This window comes from Paramormyrops kingsleyae, chromosome 25, assembly GCF_048594095.1.
Source record: "Paramormyrops kingsleyae isolate MSU_618 chromosome 25, PKINGS_0.4, whole genome shotgun sequence".
In the NCBI taxonomy this organism is placed as follows: Eukaryota; Metazoa; Chordata; class Actinopteri; order Osteoglossiformes; family Mormyridae; genus Paramormyrops; species Paramormyrops kingsleyae.
In genome coordinates, this window is record NC_132821.1 from 30,137,431 (window position 1) to 30,158,115 (window position 20,685).

General features: G+C 41.3%; 3 long non-coding RNA genes across 3 annotated transcripts; 2 read left to right on the forward strand and 1 right to left on the reverse strand.

The window, feature by feature from the left end:
• The first annotated feature begins 911 nt into the window (after positions 1 to 911).
• LOC140582804 (uncharacterized) lies at positions 912 to 4,529 on the forward strand. The gene is made up of 3 exons (XR_011985587.1): positions 912 to 1,845; positions 3,691 to 3,826; positions 4,323 to 4,529. It is a non-coding gene; the product is annotated as an uncharacterized lncRNA (long non-coding RNA).
• Positions 4,530 to 5,957: 1,428 nt separating this feature from the next.
• On the forward strand, positions 5,958 to 9,505 carry LOC140583085 (uncharacterized). Its single transcript, XR_011985876.1, has 3 exons — positions 5,958 to 6,581; positions 8,431 to 8,566; positions 9,299 to 9,505. It is a non-coding gene; the product is annotated as an uncharacterized lncRNA (long non-coding RNA).
• LOC140583086 (uncharacterized) lies at positions 7,373 to 9,401 on the reverse strand. The gene is made up of 3 exons (XR_011985877.1): positions 9,277 to 9,401; positions 8,401 to 8,532; positions 7,373 to 7,559 (listed from the first exon to the last, which is right to left on the reverse strand). It is a non-coding gene; the product is annotated as an uncharacterized lncRNA (long non-coding RNA).
• Positions 9,506 to 20,685: the final 11,180 nt, after the last annotated feature.

The following is a 20,685-nucleotide window of genomic DNA, read 5'->3' on the forward strand; positions in this document are numbered from 1 at the left end:
TTGTGGTTAACCAATAGCGAAGTCCGTTACAGGGTGTAGCACATACAATATAAAATGAGGAGACCTCAGAAGCAATATGGCATTAAAGCAGATCCTCCAGGTGATCATAATCTCAACCATAGTATCAATCAAACATTTTCATAGGCTTATCGAGTGTGAGCAGCCTTGGGGTGGTGGGCAGAGAGAGGCTGCCATCTACATCTACTGGAGTTGTAGTGACCCAAGTGCAGCAATCAACAAGTTGTTGGAAGGAATTCATTACATATACAGAAAACATACCTGAGTCTTTCTTCACATTACCTTCTAACTGCCTCTCCTATAAAGGACATAATTTAAATAGCTATTTATAAGCATTAATACTAACATCAGGCAGAAGAAAGAGTGAGTGCTCCGTCTCTCTGAAGTAGGCCATTTACCAGATGCTTTACCAGAACTCCATCGGCAATCTATGGCTCATCCTGCTAGTCCCGGATGTAGAAGGTTGAATTTCGGATCGCATTTTAAACCACTGAAATTGTGGCAGCGTATTTGAAACAGCGAAAATAACGGGACTGAATGTTGTAAAGCAGAAATAAGAGGACTGAATGTTACTGCTTGAATAATAAAGATGGGAATAAAACACGTGGAATATTTTCAACTGAATTTGTTCTTTTGAACTTTATTTTGAGGCAAAATTAAATGAACTGAATTCATGTGGTTGAATTATAAACATGCACTTTAAAATATGTATCTTTTGGAAGAAGTAGAATATTTTTGTACTGAATATTTAAGCAATGCAATTACAATGCACTTCTCTCTCTTGCCATTGGTCAGTTTTTCGCCGATGCGGTATCTACTGTATATAGATTTACAGTACAGGAGTGTTGTACAGTAGTGACCGCTACCGGCAGCTTTCCCAATTGGATGCCATTTGGGAGGTTTTGCTTCCTCAGTTTTAATGAATATTTTAAATCAGTAATTCTTTGAAAAAGTTGGGCTTAGACTTTCTTAAGAGAAGTTTAGCGTTTGCGCACACACACACACATTGACACAGAGGTTATTTTTTTATAAATAAATTTTTCATATTTTTTAAAACCATACAGTTTTGCTATAACCAATGAAATAACAGATGCCTTATATGGAGGGCCCTTTTTGATGTCACAACAGAATTGAATTCCGGAATGGCATATGACATCATTGACTGGTCAGTGATGTCACAGAAGATTTTCTATATAAAGAACACTGTCACCTTCACATTTCATTCTTTGCGACTATTTCAAAGCAGCCACTAGTTTCATTAGTTCTGAGAAGGAAAGTCAGTATGGGTTTAAGTTGTGCTAAGGCGCAGGGCCCCAGACCAAAACAGGATGAGGGCCCGAAAAAGAAGTGCGCTTTCCTCAGTTGCTGGAGAAGACTGAGGAACAGAAGGCAAGACCAGAACGACAGGGTGAGCATGGCTGAAGTGAGCCTTGAGCTGCCCAGTGAGAGTTCAGCTGAAAACTCCATCAAAGAAAGTGTAGAGCAGATGAGCAGCCAGTACGAAACGGCAAGCTCGGGATCGGAAGATGATGGAGATCAGCTTCGACGAAGAATCGTCAGAAGTAGACTGGGTAGGGGAACCACCCAGTCAATTAAAAAAGGAGACCAACAGCGGGTGAGATGCAGGGTCGATAAAAGACGGACCCGATCTGAATCAGATCTGAGGAGACCCGCTGAGAAGCAACAGCGACGGCCTATGAGGCAATTTAATTGGAGGAGACCAGTTCCGACAAGGACAAAGTCTGACACTGAACTGGTGAGGCCCACAACGTCAGACTGAGCAGAGCCCAGCTGCGGACTGGGCCTGGAGAGGGACACCAGACTCCTGTAAGTAAATAGTGAAATGAGTATGAAAAGAAAAAATAATGAGTACAGATATACAGACTTTCAGATATGCATCCTTTACAAAAAAGAACACAGAATCACTAAAGTTATTGCATTGTACATATAACACAGAACTCAGATTGTTAGATATGTTGGAATTAGGGGATTCAAACTTGATTATCCATGGAGATACAGGGGATTTCATTCCATATACGCAGAGATGACTGTTTAGGTCATGGTCTTGATGAGATTCTCATCAAGTTACACGTGTCGCTAAAATGAACAATGCTTCATTTGCCATTTGCACAAGTACACCGGAATGCTTCTTTTCATATCCTATCTCCTCTCCTTTGAGACCTAGACACAGTTATTAGTGCAGCTTGCGGTCTGAGCACAGGCTCAGTCATCTGTCTTGGGATGACTACTGTTAAGTACTTGGAGTTCTCTGGTTTCGACTGCTAGTCACTAAGTATTCTTCAATTTTGACTAAAAATATGACAGATGTCAAAACCTATTTTTACTATGTACATCAAGTTTGTAGTACCTGGGACTACAGTTTTTCTGGGTACCTGTGCCTTATTATAGTGAAGTTGAGAATAAATATTTTGCTTGAGATAACACCAAAAAATATCACACCGACAGTTATTTTCAGTCATTTCAGTTATTTTATTAATTTATTTTATGCATGCATGAAGGGGCACAAACTCTCTCACACTGAAAGAGCTGCAACAATATTTCTTTTACTTCCAGAAAGAAAAACATGAATGCCTTAAAAAAAAAGTTATATGCCTCTATAGGCTACAGGCATCAGGCAGGGAACCAGACAGTAGGGGGCACCAGCCCATAGCTGGTATTACGTCTTTTATTCCTGCTAATTTTGTTATACAATACAACTCTGTTACCATAATAGGGAAACAAGTAACACAGACTATATATTTACATGCATGCATATGCTGTACATGCATAGTCCATTCATGTTAATCTGGGAAAAATTGAAAAGAATGAAATAATATTTTAGGAACAATTACAAAAAAGTTTTTAAACAGTATTTTTAAAACCTAAATATAATAGATATTGTTAGAAAACATTTACATTTCTGTTTTATTTTCCATTCTTGTTTTTTTTACTCATGAATGAAAATACATATAATAATACAAAATAATATTACACTAATATATTTATATTACTAAACAAGAAACAAATAAATTAGGTGCTGAATCTTACTGATCGTTCCATTTCTGTCATTGTAAATACTTTTAAATATAAAACAATTACAAAAGACATAAACCCTAAAAGTATGATTTCACATACTAAACTAAGCATGTTTTCACGTTTGGTCATATCTTTTGTCAATAGAATATTGACATCAACACTAAATTTGATGTTCACAATGAATTCGTTGCTCTTTCCATTAATTTGTTTGCATGGTCATCAAAGGTGAAACATTTATTAAATGCCAAATCAAAGTATGTAGATCATTTGATTTGATTGAATATTTTGTCCTGATTTGGACCAGAATTGTCCGGAGGATATTTCAGTAACTCTATTACCAACAGAGGGGGCTGTAAGCACACAGATCATGATGTGATCAAAATCATTTCCTGAACACCAAGCTTGTTTTTATCTATTAGTCTGGAGAAGATTGGGAAAACATTTCTAAGACCCTGGTGCTTCACTGAGATGTTGCCAAAATCATGTCATAATATCTCATACCAGCGTCCACATGTAGTTTAATCCTGCCTCTCCCACAGCTCAACAGCGCCCCCTAGTGATTCCTGTCACCATGTTGTAATGGGTTTTGTGTGGTAAAGCATCTACCTTAATTTACTTCTCTTGCCTTCCCTCCAGGTGGCTCCACAAGCGCCACTGCGCTTCACTGTGTTTGCCCGCAGCTATACCCGTGGATCCCAGTGGTCACTGTAACTGCAGCTCTGCTCTGCATGCGCCTCTCTGTTTTCATATACATGCAGAGATACAAAAAATGGTGAGTCACCTGGAGCATCACCGTCACGCCTCCTGCTGTGAATTTCACACCCTCCTGGGGGGGAGAGACCCTGAGTGACTGCAGTTATTCCTTTGACTGCATGCCGCCTTTCACAGAGTGGGGTCCTCACTTTCAGACAGTTTTATACCTCTGAGTAGAATCTAAGCTGTAACTTGCCGCACACCCTACACCTTCACCTGACGCCTGTACTTACATTCCTGGGACGGTCTACACCGTCAGGCCACAGCGTAGGGTATGCGGCTATGCGGCTACCTACTACATAGGTTCTACGCAGAAGTATTAATCAGCTTTTAGGCTGTTTCCCTTCTGCCTGTATCTACTGTAGCTGCCTGACAGTCTGATGGTCATATAGTCTCACACTTAGGGTTAGTGTGCATCTCTGCTTATGTCACTGATTTTCCCTTTACGTCAGATGACACAGTCACATGACATCATACATCGTAAGTGTCTTACTATCTCTGATTCTGTGTCATAGGGGCAGGAGAGGATTGATGGAGGACGACTGCTGTGGATTCACACAGCACGCAGCCCACTGTGACCTCTGACCTTAGCCTAACCTCTGCAAGCCACTCCTCCACGTGTTCATTTTGACACACACTGAAGTCTGGTTGAACTGTAAAAAGGGGCATACAGCCTCATTTTGAATGATTATTAAGCAATAAAATCTTTCATTCAAAAATTATTTTTCAGTGCAAATCTTCTGTGTTCTATGACTTGGTGTACAATTGTTTCCTCATTACTCCGCAAGGCTGATAATTATGGTTGGCTGGTGATTATGTCATCTTCAAAATGACCACAGAACAGTATCATTACCTCTAAGACTCAGTCTCACTAGAAACTATATGTTCTGAGCTCCACACTTGAGCAACTTAGAGCAATTTGTGGTTAACCAATAGCGAAGTCCGTTACAGGGTGTAGCACATACAATATAAAATGAGGAGACCTCAGAAGCAATATGGCATTAAAGCAGATCCTCCAGGTGATCATAATCTCAACCATAGTATCAATCAAACATTTTCATAGCCTTATCGAGTGCGAGCAGCCTTGGGGTGGTGGGCAGAGGGGGGCTGCCATCTACATCTACTGGAGTTGTAGTGACCCAAGTGCAGCAATCAACAAGTTGTTGGAAGGAATTCATTACATATACAGAAAACATACCTGAGTCTTTCTTCACATTACCTTCTAACTGCCTCTCCTATAAAGGACATAATTTAAATAGCTATTTATAAGCATTAATACTAACATCAGGCAGAAGAAAGAGTGAGTGCTCCGTCTCTCTGAAGTAGGCCATTTACCAGATGCTTTACCAGAACTCCATCGGCAATCTATGGCTCATCCTGCTAGTCCCAGATGTAGAAGGTTGAATTTCGGATCGCATTTTAAACCACTGAAATTGTGGCAGCGTATTTGAAACAGCGAAAATAACGGGACTGAATGTTGTAAAGCAGAAATAAGAGGACTGAATGTTACTGCTTGAATAATAAAGATGGGAATAAAACACGTGGAATATTTTCAACTGAATTTGTTCTTTTGAACTTTATTTTGAGGCAAAATTAAATGAACTGAATTCATGTGGTTGAATTATAAACATGCACTTTAAAATATGTATCTTTTGGAACTGAATTTTGGAAGTAGAATATTTTTGTACTGAATATTTAAGCAATGCAATTACAATGCACTTCTCTCTCTTGCCATTGGTCAGTTTTTCGCCGATGCAGTATCTACTGTATATAGATTTACAGTACAGGAGTGTTGTACAGTAGTGACCGCTACAGGCAGCTTTCCCAATTGGATGCCATTTGGGAGGTTTTGCTTCCTCAGTTTTAATGAATATTTTAAATCAGTAATTCTTTGAAAAAGTTGGGCTTAGACTTTCTTAAGAGAAGTTTAGCGTTTGCGCACACACACACATATTGACACAGAGGTTATTTTTTTATAAATAAATTTTTCATATTTTTTAAAACCATACAGTTTTGCTATAACCAATGAAATAACAGATGCCTTATATGGAGGGCCCTTTTTGATGTTACAACAGAATTGAATTCCGGAATGGCATATGACATCTTTGACTGGTCAGTGATGTCACAGAAGATTTTCTATATAAAGAACACTGTCACCTTCACATTTCATTCTTTGCGACTATTTCAAAGCAGCCACTAGTTTCATTAGTTCTGAGAAGGAAAGTCAGTATGGGTTTAAGTTGTGCTAAGGCGCAGGGCCCCAGACCAAAACAGGATGAGGGCCCGAAAAAGAAGTGCGCTTTCCTCAGTTGCTGGAGAAGACTGAGGAACAGAAGGCAAGACCAGAACGACAGGGTGAGCATGGCTGAAGTGAGCCTTGAGCTGCCCAGTGAGAGTTCAGCTGAAAACTCCATCAAAGAAAGTGTAGAGCAGATGAGCAGCCAGTACGAAACGGCAAGCTCGGGATCGGAAGATGATGGAGATCAGCTTCGACGAAGAATCGTCAGAAGTAGACTGGGTAGGGGAACCACCCAGTCAATTAAAAAAGGAGACCAACAGCGGGTGAGATGCAGGGTCGATAAAAGACGGACCCGATCTGAATCAGATCTGAGGAGACCCGCTGAGAAGCAACAGCGACGGCCTATGAGGCAATTTAATTGGAGGAGACCAGTTCCGACAAGGACAAAGTCTGACACTGAACTGGTGAGGCCCACAACGTCAGACTGAGCAGAGCCCAGCTGCGGACTGGGCCTGGAGAGGGACACCAGACTCCTGTAAGTAAATAGTGAAATGAGTATGAAAAGAAAAAATAATGAGTACAGATATACAGACTTTCAGATATGCATCCTTTACAAAAAAGGAACACAGAATCACTAAAGTTATTGCATTGTACATATAACACAGAACTCAGATTGTTAGATATGTTGGAATTAGGGGATTCAAACTTGATTATGCATGGAGATACAGGGGATTTCATTCCATATACGCAGAGATGACTGTTGAGGTCATGGTCTTGATGAGATTCTCATCAAGTTACACGTGTCGCTAAAATGAACAATGCTTCATTTGCCATTTGCACAAGTACACCGGAATGCTTCTTTTCATATCCTATCTCCTCTCCTTTGAGACCTAGACACAGTTATTAGTGCAGCTTGCGGTCTGAGCACAGGCTCAGTCATCTGTCTTGGGATGACTACTGTTAAGTACTTGGAGTTCTCTGGTTTCGACTGCTAGTCACTAAGTATTCTTCAATTTTGACTAAAAATATGACAGATGTCAAAACCTATTTTTACTATGTACATCAAGTTTGTAGTACCTGGGACTACAGTTTTTCTGGGTACTGTGCCTTATTAACTTGAAGTTGAGAATAAATATTTTGTTTGAGAAAACACCAAAAAATATCACACCGACAGTTATTTTCAGTCATTTCAGTTATTTTATTAATTTATTTTATGCATGCATAAAGGGGCACAAACTCTCTCACACTGAAAGAGCTGCAACAATATTTCTTTTACTTCCAGAAAGAAAAACATGAATGCCTGAAAAAAAAGTAATATGCCTCTATAGGCTACAGGCATCAGGCAGGGAACCAGCCAGTAGGGGGCACCAGCCCATAGCTGGTATTACGTCTTTTATTCCTGCTAATTTTGTTATACAATACAACTCTGTTACCATAATAGGGAAACAAGTAACACAGACTATATATTTACATGCATGCATATGCTGTACATGCATAGTCCATTCATGTTCATCTGGGAAAAATTGAAAAGAATGAAATAATATTTTAGGAACAATTACAAAAAAGTTTTTAAACAGTATTTTTAAAACCTAAATATAATAGATATTGTTAGAAAACATTTACATTTCTGTTTTATTTTCCATTCTTGTTTTTTTTACTCATGAATGAAAATACATATAATAATACAAAATAATATTACACTAATATATTTATATTACTAAACAAGAAACAAATAAATTAGGTGTTGAATCTTACTGATCGTTCCATTTCTGTCATTGTAAATACTTTTAAATATAAAACAATTACAAAAGACATAAACCCTAAAAGTATGTTAATACTAAGCATGTTTTCACGTTTGGTCATATCTTTTGTCAATAGAATATTGACATCAACACTAAATTTGATGTTCACAATGAATTTGTTGCTCTTTCCAGTATTTTGTTCACATGGTCATCAAAGGTGAAACATTTATTAAACCTCAAATTTAAGAAAATCAAAGAATGTAGATCATTTGATTCACTTGACTGAATATTTTGTCCTGATTTGGACCAGAATTGTCCGGAGGATATTGCATTAATTCTATTACCAACAGAGGGGGCTGTAAGCACACAGATCATGATGTGATCAAAATCATTTCCTGAACACAAAGCTTGTTTTTATCTATTAGTCTGGAGAAGATTGGGAAGCCATTTCTAAGACCCTGGTGCTTCACTGAGATGTTGCCAAAATCATGTCATAATATCTCATACCAGCGTCCACATGTAGTTTAATCCTGCCTCTCCCACAGCTGAACAGCGCCCCCTAGTGATTCCTGTCACCATGTTGTGATGGGGTTTGTGTGGTAAAGCATCTACCTTAATTTACTTCTCTTGCCTTCCCTCCAGGTGGCTCCACAAGCACCACTGCGCCTCACTGTGTTTGCCCGCAGCTATACCCGTGGATCCCAGTGGTCACTGTAACTGCAGCTCTGCTCTGAATGCGCCTCTCTGTTTTCATATACATGCAGAGATACAAAAAATGGTGAGTTACCTGGAGCATCACCGTCACGCCCCCTGCTGTGAATTTCACACCCTCCTGGGGGGGAGAGACCCTGAGTGACTGCAGTTATTGCTTTGACTGCATGCCGCCTTTCACAGAGTGGGGTCCTCACTTTCAGACAGTTTTACAGTATACCTCTGAGTAGAATCTAAGCTGTAACTTGCCGCACACCCTACACCTTCACCTGACACCTGTACTTACATTCCTGGGACGGTCTACACCGTCAGGCCACAGCGTAGGGTATGCGGCTATGCGGCTACCTACTACATAGGTTCTACGCAGAAGTATTAATCAGCTTTTAGGCTGTTTCCCTTCTGTCTGTATCTACTGTTTCTACTGTATGGTCATATAGTCTCACACTTGGGGTTAGTGTGCATCTCTGCTTATGTCCCAAATCAAACTGAACTAACACACTGCCTCTGTATTTATGCAGAACCCCATATAGAACCATAAACACAACGCAGGACAAACCATGATAAAAAAATGATATATTTTAGATCTTCAGCACTGAGTACCAGTCATGTGTTAATGATAATTATGTTGGAAGTATGCTGGGCTTCATCTGACAGTGAAGGAAGAACAGGGCCTTCCTGCTGGTGCACATGGGAACCACTGTCTGATTGGCTGTCACCGATTTTCCCTTTACATCAGCTGACACGGTCATATGACATCATACATCGTAAGTGTCTTACCATCTCTGATTCTGTGTCATAGGGGCAGGAGAGGATTGATGGAGGACGACTGCTGTGGATTCACACAGCACGCAGCCCACTGTGACCTCTGACCTTAGCCTAACCTCTGCAAGCCACTTCTCCACGTGTTCATTTTGACACACACTGAAGTCTGGTTGAACTGTAAAAAGGGGCATACAGCCTCATTTTGAATGATTATTAAGCAATAAAATCTTTCATTCAAAAATTATTTTTCAGTGCAGATCTTCTGTGTTCTATGACTTGGTGTAAAATTGTTTCCTCATTACTCAGCAAGACTTAAAATCGCTGATAATTTTGGTTTGCTGGTGATTATGTCATCGTCAAAATGACCACAGAATAGTATCATTACCCCTAAGACTCAGTCTCACTAGAAACTATATGTTCTGAGCTCCACACTTGAGCAACTTAGAGCAATTTGTGGTTAACCAATAGCGAAGTCCGTTACAGGGTGTAGCACATACAATATAAAATGAGGAGACCTCAGAAGCAATATGGCATTAAAGCAGATCCTCCAGGTGATCATAATCTCAACCATAGTATCAATCAAACACTTTCATAGCCTTATCGAGTGTGAGCAGCCTTGGGGTGGTGGGCAGAGAGAGGCTGCCATCTACATCTACTGTAGTTGTAGTGACCCAAGTGCAGCAATCAACAAGTTGTTGGAAGGAATTCATTACATATACAGAAAACATACCTGAGTCTTTCTTCACATTACCTTCTAACTGCCTCTCCTTTAAAGGACATAATTTAAATAGCTATTTATAAGCATTAATACTGATTTCTGTCTTGTCTACTACAAATTCTCTTTGTAGTATTTCAGGCATCACATCTGGCAACTACTATATCTTGAATCACTACATATTTGTCGTTGGAGATTACTGTGAAATTCCACTTGTAGTAAGTTAGGCATCACATTTACCGGCATAAGATTTGAGGTGCAAACTGGGCATAGTGCTTATCAGCTCCCCAGAGGGACTGCAAGTGACAAGACAGCATATTGGATGAGTGAGCCTGGCAGTTTGACTTTAGTGAAACTGCCAGACACCCACTGAAAGCAGAGGCGATAGGGGGAATCAGGCCTGAATTCCAGTCATTATTAAAAGCAGGAGTAAAAGCGCCATGTGAAAACTCACTGGTTAGAACTCCCATTTTTCTAGTTAAAAAAACACACCAGTCCGGGATAACCAGAATCTTGGGGTTTTTGTACAACATCTGCAAGCAGTAAATGCTGCAGTACAAGCAAGAGCCCCAAACGTGCCAAACCCATATACAATATTGTCTCAGATTCCACCCAATAGTGCTTATTTTTCTGTAATTGATCTGGCAAATGTGTTTTTCAGCGTACCGATACACCCAGACAGTCAGTACTGGTTTGTGTTCCAGTTTGAGGGCAAATTTTATATGTTTACCAGACTGCATCAGCGATACTGTAAATTGCCGACAATTTATAATGAAGCTCTTAAAGACAGCCTGAGCTCTCTGGGGTTGTCACTGTAACATTCACGGCGGTCGAGCAGGCAGGAAGCGGCAAAGGACAAGGCAAGCAGGCAGGATTTGCAGGAAACGAGGATTTATTCGGGGAAACAGGGCAGACAGCGACGCACATAACATCAATGACGGACTCCCAACTGAGGAAGACGTGGACTAATATACATGAAACAAGCCGAAAATAACAGGGAACAGCTGGGCACCATCAGGGAAGCACACGAGGATGATGAGGGGGCATGGCACACATGAGGATCAGGGGGCGTGGCACACATGAGGATCAGGAGGCGTGGCACACACGAGGGTCAGGGGGTGTGGCACAAACGAGGGTCAGGGGGTGTGGCACAAACGAGGGTCAGGGGGCGTGGCACACACGAGGATCAGGGGGCGTGGCACACACGAGGATCAGGGGGCGTGGCACACACAAGGGTCAGGGGGGCGTGGCACACACGAGGATCGGACGAGCTGGGCATAACAGTCACCAGGCATGGCACTCCTACAACGTGCCGATGACCTTCAGCTAGCGGCGCCATCCGAGGGGCAATGTAAAAAAGACACTGGAACACTACTATGCCATTTGGCAGAGCAGAAACGAAGCCAGCCTGTCAGAAGTACAATTTGTGGAAACCAAACTAAAATTTCTGGCACATAATGTAAACCATTATATGCAGGCAGAGTAACAGTGATTCAAAAAACTCGAAAGCTAACTAAGAAACAGATGATGTCCTTTTTTGGCATGTGTTCATAATGCAGGATATTTAGACTTAACTATGTGGTATTAGAAGCCTCTCTGAGTAATTTAATCCATGCGAAAGGCTTACAAGCATGTGATAAGGTTACATGAAATGTGGAAGCAGAATAGGCCTTCACAAACCTAAAACTAGTGTTGGAGACGACCCCCACTCTGGGTATTTCAGACCCCATGGGCCCTTTTGTCTAAAAAGTGGATGAGAGGGGGTACTGCATGGTCTCCGTTCTCCTCCAAGATCACGGGGGACGGTTAAGGCCAGTGGCTTATTACTCAGCAAAGCTAGACCCAAATGACACCTGCAGAAGGATAAGTAGTACTTTTTGGTGATACTCGACATGTTTTCTAAGTGGGTGGAGGCTTTTCCCAACTCCGAACAAGATGCAGGAGCAGTAGCAAAGGCCCAGCTCACAGAAATGATTTCATGGTGGTGAATACCTGGGAAGATCAGCAGTGACGATGGGTCTCCATTTGTGAACCAAGCTTTAAAACAGGTAGCAGAGAGTCTGGGCATTGATCTCAGACAACACTGTTCTGGGTAAGAGCAAAGATTATCATGAGCATGTTTGAAATAATTTTTGCCAGACCCCCTAATACAGGTATCAGACCTAAACCCCAACCCAGAATGTCCACAAGTATGTGCAGTTATGAGATGTCGCAACACTATACACAATTGTGTTCAATCCCTTGTACATGTGCAGGTAAATGAAGTTCTCCAAGCCACTGCTCAGGCGAAGCTACGTGACCTGAGACCTGGAGACTGGATTGTGGTAAAGGACTTCAGGAGGAAGAACTGGAGATCCAGGTGGTGGCTATGACCCTTCCAGATCTGCTCACGACATAGACAGCTGTGAAGGTTGGTGAGAGGGCCACCTGGATACATGTTTCGCACTGCAGGAGACCACCAGAGCTCAGCAGGGACAACAGGAGGAGGAGAGTCATTAGGTGACGACGTGCCTGGATGAGTGTGGGTGTGTCTGTGCTCTGAGCACCAATACAAAGCAAGAAAGGCACCACTCACTCCCATCTACCTTGCATGGCAGACATGAGAGGGAAGAAGCAAGCATGCGCCAGGGCTCCCTGGGCCCTTGTGACAGCTCCCATCCCAGAGATCATGACATTGATGACAGGGGGAGGCAACAGAGCAAAGTAATAAACTGTACCACAGTGGGCACCACCACAACTCTTTTTGACAGTATGTCAATTTAACAGCAAGAGCCATTAACCTTACCACAGACTGTGTTGTGTGCATTCTGATGCCACGTGATGTGAATCAGCCAGTCCCTCTGATACAACGACCCTCTACAATAGAAGAAACGTTATATCCGATCCTATGTGCCGTCAAAGGAATCTGTCCTTCAGAGTTACTCTGGCAGATTTATTCTATGGTCAGGCAGCCAGGGGTGAGTCTAACCATACATGACAACGGAAAGGACTTCACCCTATGTGTAAAGTGGGACTCTGGTTCTGTTCTGTTTGGCAGAGTGAGTGAACCTCGCTGTACCTACACATGCACCACAAAGGCTGGAGGAGAGCAGTCAGGCAGATGCAGCTGTAGCGGTCCTAATATAACAATAGTCTTTGCAATTCTTGGGCATAGAGCACTGGGCAAATTCCTCCGCCGCCAGTATGCCAGACTGGTATTGGTGGTGTGGCCACAATGTGTATTATTGGCTCCCACACAATTAGACGGGAGTCTGTGCTCTTCTTCAGCTCAGCGCTTATGACTCCATCCTATACCCTGACCAACATCATGCACAACTAGGCCTGTCACAATTTTTACATAATCGCCTGATTGCGATTATTTGAACTGACCATGATTCTTTTTTGCATGATTGTTAGAATCATCTCCATTCATCTGTATAAAAATAGCTGGATGAGAGAAAGCCGGTATATTTCTATCACTATTTCCACACAGTTTTCTACCGTGTAATGTTTGACTGGAGCTCATTCAATGACATCTTGTTGCACTTCTGAACCGATGTATACCACCTGTCCTATATATGTAAATGCGAAATTACCATGCATTTTAACCTTTATGTGGCTAATCTGTACCTCTTTTGTGGTATAAAGGCGCATTTGCATATACGGCAAGTGGGGCTCACCCTGTTCAGAATCCGGCTCATACAATGCTGACCTGCCCAAACTTGTCTGTAAAATAGTTTCAGGGAAGTGTTCATTCAATGGATTCCTATGATCTTTACGCATATAAGTTATTATGCATGAATTTTTGTATAACTTAAGATACAGACGTGCTAGGCTCAATTTACACTCAATTTAGTATAAAACAGCTCTTTTTACTCTGGTAACAAAATCTTTGTTTTCCAGTGATTGGATGATAAATTATACTAGTGATATTTAATAGTCAATGGCTAAATGCCTCAGATTCCTTGAACTTTATATGTGTGAGGATAATAACTTGTGTCTTTAAAAAAAAAAAAAAAGCCCCAGGCAAACTTGACTTAGCCCCTGATCTTTTCAGTAGCTAGAAACTCCCCGGGTCTGATCTATGCATTTCTTCCAGTAGTTACCCGCCCCCCACACTGTCTCCATGCCAAGCTTCTTGATCCACAAGAAACACTGTATCTTCAATGATAAATAGATTGTTTTTCACTAATCCATGGCAATTATTGTCCCTGACTAAAATGACTAAAATGGAAAAAGAATAAACTAAAACTAAATGGAAAAAAGTACATGAAACAAAAACTAAAATGTAACTAATAAACCACTAGGGAAACTAACTAAAACTAAACCAAAACTGAAATTCAGATTGAATACAAATATGATTGAAAAAAAAAACTAACTTGAAAATACAAAACTATTATAACCTTAGCTGGGCATCGCTATACCCCTTTCACTGGGGAACATCCTCCAGTGTTGATCTGCTGTACCCCAGTAAACTCTTTCGAGTTTTAACAAACTCCTATATTTGCCAGTGGATTCATTTAGACATTTAGATTGATAATCTGGAAATATGACAAATCTTGCACTTTGTTACCCCTCTTTGAACAAAATTTGACAAAGAAAATACCTGACAATTCTTTCAGAAGATAAGATTTATTTTCAGAGTTGACAGAGTATCCCCATTCCAGTAAGTGAACCCCCAAACCAAGAAAATGGATAGATTATATAGTGTATCATAAAAATATAGGCCTATGGACATTCCCTTCCATTCTGTTGGTGGGTTTGATTAGGTCTTCATCTCATAGGGCCTGCATGGTTTCCTCATGTCCCGCATTCTTCACTTTGCACAACACTTTTTACGGCTCGAGACATCACCACACCCTGAAACCTTGTACCAACCCACACACTAGGCTTGTCATCTTTAAAACTACTCGAATCTCCCCAGTCCCCAAAGAGACTAAGACTCAACATTGCTGACACATGAATGATTAATACATGTAATACACACTCATTACAATCATATCACAGAATCATCATTTCCCTAAATGAAATATAATCACGTAATATATGTATTAAAACAGCCTCTAAGCTTATTACTAGTTCTTCCTGCAGCTCAGTTTGCTCTGTACAGATGTTTTCTTATCTGGCAAGACTGCTGAGGAGGCTTCTCTCTCTTGGCAAGGTCGCAAGCAAACACCCTCTGTAGCAGCAGCTTAAGCACAGCACAAGGACAGTATGTTCAGACATTGATCTTCTTGCCTAAGGCCTAAAACACAAGGGAATCCCACTAAGCCCCCACCCAGGCTACCCCACATCTATTTCCCTCAGAAATCCTTCCACAGTAATAACAGGAAAACAAAGGATTATTTTTTTCTAATTAACACAAAGTACAACATGAGGCATGCACCTTGTGGTCAGGGTCTGTACCCTGCATCTCGCACATTGCTGACCATGCACAGCAGTGCACATGTTGTGGCACACACTCAGTAATACGTCTTTCAGTTTGTAAAACAAGAATCAGGACTGATGAATTCTAACACACCTTGAGTCTGGTTTTGTTTTTATTATTTGCAGGGTATGACCTTTATGCCTAAAAACAAGTTGAGAATGTTCATGGATCATTATTCCAAATCCAGACTGAGTATTCAGTTCTTCCATGTAGTTAGTTTAATAATTACTGATTCTGATTGGCCAGTGACTTCACATTTGGCCCTCAAATAAGGGTAGGCTGGAAAATCAGCAGTGGTCAGACCTTGAGGACTGTGATATGAATAGCCCTGTTGTAAATGTACTGATTTAAATTTGACACTAAAAACTTCTGTGCCTGAAAACCAAATACAGAAACTAAATGCTTAGCATAATCTCAGAATAGAGAACGCAATCTACTGTAGGTTGTTGTAGGCGGGTTGCATTTCTGAATATCCGATTCCCTCTCAAATTTCTCAAGCTGAAAAAGTTTGGAACCCTGGTACTACTTCATTTACCACCCACCCCTTTATTAACAATTTTAAACACAAATTCTAAACACTGCTGTTTTACATGTTTACATGCCATATTACCTTTGCATTATAGGAGACTGGAGACTAACTGCCTATCTGGATCATTTTGATCATTGTAGCCCTCGTTTATTATCCATGTAGTAATGGTATTGAAATGCTGTGCGGTCATGACTCCATTCCTTTGAAGCAGGTTTAACCATGTCTGCACCATGTTTATAGAATGTTGCTTGTAACTATTTTCAAAAATGGCAAGCCTGGTTCGACTCTGTGGGATGTTCTGGAAGTCTTTGAAGTTCTTATCACTATTTAAATTGACTCTAACATTTGCACCAAGGATAGTCAGTTTGAAAGTCTTTACAACCTCATCCTTGCTTATGGCATCAGCTACGATCTTCCTGAAGGGCTTCGACTTTGTACTGGGAAACTCACGATGTATTTCTTGTGGCACATAAACAGTTGGAAGTTCACGGCCATGATGGTCTTTCACTTTAGGAATCGGACTGGTATCTAGCGGGGATGAGTTTGTTGCCACTTCAAGCATAGCTTCAGCTAATTTGCTATTCTGGTTCCTCTTTCTAGCTTCCAATATGCTACTCACTGGTGGTTGGTGGTCTGCATTGATGAATTTTCCAATACCGAGATTATTAAATGCATATTTTTTCCAATCCTTATATCGTTCTATTTTTCCAACCTCTGTCCTGAGCATATTTTCGTCCCATATTCTTTTTGGTGCAGCTCCCTCTGCCATGTACCAATCCCCTCCTCTGATTGCTTCTGTCCACTCTTTGCGCTTGACAAAAAGCTCCCATTGGTCCGGGTGTCTCAGGAGAGTGTCGGCCTCCCCAGATCGGAGGCGGTCCGCTTCCAAAGTGATCTCTTTATCACTGGCCTCTGGTTTCATGCCTCGCGCTAAAGCGCGAAACAGGCAGCTCTTGCCCTCACTGGTTACATTCACTGTCTGATTATTGATCTGCACATCATAATGACCATCTGGAAACTGGGCACTCTTTGGTCTATAGACCAGTGTCACAGTTTGACTGGTGGGTTTAGTGCTTGGGTTCAGCTCCTGCATCTTGGTAAGCTTGCCATGGCTGTCCAGTGTTAGGATGACAACCTTAGTGCCAGTGGTTTCAGACAGGACTCTGATGTCGAGAAGGGTACCTGCCGTTGTGGGGTTCCTGATCTTTTCTGCGTGTGACTGTGAGCATTTACCTGACTCCCCTGCAAGCTTGTGTTTTGAATTCAGGTCTCCTGCCATATATGCATTGTATCTGTTGTTTTGTCCAGCTCTGCGTTTTTCCTCTGTTCTGTCACTCTTTAAACCAGGCCTTACATTACGGCCAATGACGCCATTTACTTCGCTCTGCACATAAGAAACAATGTGAGTGTAGAACTTATTGTGGAACACGTCTACCAAAGCATTGGCCAATATATGACTGATGGTATCGGCTAAATCCTGTTTGAATTCTTTTAGCATCTCAGTTTCTGAAGCAGATAGCTCATTTTGCTTCACTTTCTCTGAGGAACCACGTTCTTTTTTAAATGTGTTCAACTCTTCATGAAGTCTTAAGAAAAATTTGCTTGAGAGGTTGACCACTGTACTAATGGCATCAGCTGCCAGTGACCCCATGTGGATGATTTGGATGACTGTCAGAAATTCAAGCATATTGTCTCTGGTATTTGCTTTAGCGCTGTCAATCACTTTGGTGATGGATGAGTTTAGCTTTTCCTGCCAGCTGAGGTCTGCATAAAATGGCTGTAATGCCGTGTTACTTAAATTTGTGAAAATGTCCAGAAGTTTGTTCTTTCTGTTCTTATCTTGTAGGAGATCAGAAAATTGTTGTTTACCCTCAAGGTGTGAAAGAATAATAGAGTCTACTAATACAGACAAGGGCTCTTTGTCCATGTTGGATTTTACGTCATCAGCAATTCCCTTTTTCACTTCATTTTTAATGTCATTTAGTATTTGTGTTACTAATTTATCTTCTGCCTTTGCAAATCCATAGGCAGTGATTTCTTCTGCCATTTTTTTAGCAGTGGTTTTCACTGCATTCTTCATATTTGTCTTTGTAACAACACTGAGGCCATCTTTAGCCTGTCTGGAGAGAAATTTTGGCATTGACTTCAATTGTTTGCCAAATCCCTTAATCAACGGTTTAACAGCTTTGAAGCTCTTTGCAATCAGCTTTCCAACTCCAAACCCAATGAGTGAAATACCAATAGAAATGGCTTTTTCTATAGCCCACGATTTCCAACTGAATTCACCTGTCACCATGGACTCTATGCCGTAGATGCAGTCTGATACTCCTTCGGTAATCAGCCCCATGCCGACTTGAGCAAATGTTCCAAAAGTAAATGCTAGAAGCAATGCCCCTCCGATAATCTGCAGAACTCCAAGACAGAACACCAGTAGAGCCTCCCATGGAAAACGAGGTTCTTCTTCCACAGAAAAGACATATTTCAGACCTTGACTGTACATATTATAGGCCTCCACTTGGAGGTCTTCATCAGCACTAGACACCAGGGAGAACATGGGTGCTTTATTGGCTCTGGCATCCCTCCCTCTTTCTTTTATTTCCTCCAGCTTTTTGATAGCCTCACTGATGTTTTTATCGAAATAACCAAACATGCTGCACTTAGTTGTTAACTGTTTTTCAAGACTTGTTGGGTTAGTGTTGGCTGAGTTAGAGGAGGACATTTTTACAAACTGCAGGCAGACCATGCTTTGCTCACTGAGGTACTTCAGAGACTCCTGTGCCTTCATGAGATCATCTCTGGCCATAGTGAGATAATCTCCCTTCTGCTGTTTTATAGTGCAGTATGCGTGACTGTAAAAAGCTATGGCTGCCCAACTTTCATCTTGCTCCATAGCTTTTTCAAATAGCTTGGTGCTGTTAACCCATCGTTTTTTATCCAGTGCGATATTCCCGAACTTGATGTAGTGGTAAATGCTGGAACATGGTGAAATCTGGCTTTGAGATTGACTTTTTGCCCAAGACAAATCATCCTTCAAGCTCTTTTCTAATTCATTCCTTTTCAACTGGTCAATTTCTTCTGATTTAGTTTGCAACCAAATCCCCCAAAACTCATTCATGATGGCAACAACAGCTCCTCTTTCATCTACATCTGTGTCCCTGTGAATATCCTGAAGGGTCTTGCAGTACTCTGAAAACAGGTCCTCTCGTAGTTTCATCTCAGTGACATCATTCATCATGACATTTACCTTTTCAGCAGCAAGTCTGTCCCTTGTCTTCTTTGCCTCCTCCAGAGAAGACATTGTCCTGAAGGACTCCTGTAGATGATCAGTAGTCATGATTACCTGAGCAGATCCAGGTTTACCTTTGCGTGCAGTTCGGCCAAATGCCTGATGTTCCACTCTCGTGTTCTCGGAAAGGAAGGAGAGGATGACTAATAATCCTCCATTGTTGTTCACCTGTTTGGAGACTTTTATGTCTGTGCCACGCCCAGCAAGGTTTGTGGCAACAATGACATCTCCAGGATGCAGTTCCTTATCTATGTTGCTCAAGCTGTCTTTGTCACTGCGACTGTAGAGAATGATTTCACCTGGGATTATGTTCTTCAGCTCTTCATAGATCTCTCTAGCTGTGTTGATAGTTTCACAGATCACCAAGGATGCTCTTCCATCTCTGTATGAATTTGGGGTAATCTGAGCCATGACCTCATGTTTTATCACAGATTTCCACTCTTCAGCTGAAGTCTTCAGAGCACCTTTGACCTCAAATAATTTCTTCCGGTTGAAAGTCGGCATTTTGCAGGAAGAGAGATTTGGATATAGGTCCTGCAAAAACAGCATGTCTGTTTCACTACCAAGTGTCCCTGTCGTTCCATATATTTTCCCATGGTACTTTTCAAAAAAGGAAATGTTAGAAATGTAGTTTGTCACTGTTGAAATTGTGCTGAGTTTGATTTGGTGTTTAATTTCAACAAACTGTTGTAGACCATCACCCCATTTCTTATTCAGTTCGACAATACCAGTAGATCTGAAATCCACTGGACAGATGCTGTCGTTCTCTACAACATATTCTCGTCCTTGCGTCAGTTGCTTTGCTATAAAGGCATTTTGAACCCATACTGACACTTTCTTCTCTATCAGATTTCTCAGGAATCCAGGGATGCTGATTTTGCTTTCATCATTTGTACATGGGGTGTACTGAATCTTCTCAGAGATAAATTCTGCAATGGGCTTAATGACAATTTCTTCAGAATCATACAGTGTACAACACAAACCATCCTCTAAAACAAGAAATGTAAGGTCTGGAATATCCTGGTTGTTGTATGTGCTGGACTTTCTAAGACAGAGCAATCCATTGTCATCTAAAGTGTACACAGTAAAATCATAGGGGACATAGTGCTCAATTTTTTGGAAAAAATCTACCACTGCATCCTGACTCACAATTTTCAGTTTTTTGAGAAGTTCATCTCCTTCACTTTTGTGGATATCCTCTGTATATCCTTTTGGCACAATCTCCAGTTCTTCAGCAAGATGTAAGATATCCATGGGGTCCTTAATTTCAGTTCCTTCTGAGTCAATCGAGTCATATATGGCCTTGAAGAATGAAGCAGGTGGACCCTGTACAAAAGTGTGGTGTCCTGTGGACAGGAAACCGTAATGGCTTACATGGCCCCAGATCATGGCCAGAATAATGTTGAGGTGCTGCATGGAGACCATGGGGCTAGACAGGTAGGTCAGCTGCACTCCCTGATCCAGCAACAGTGAGTCCACTTCATCAA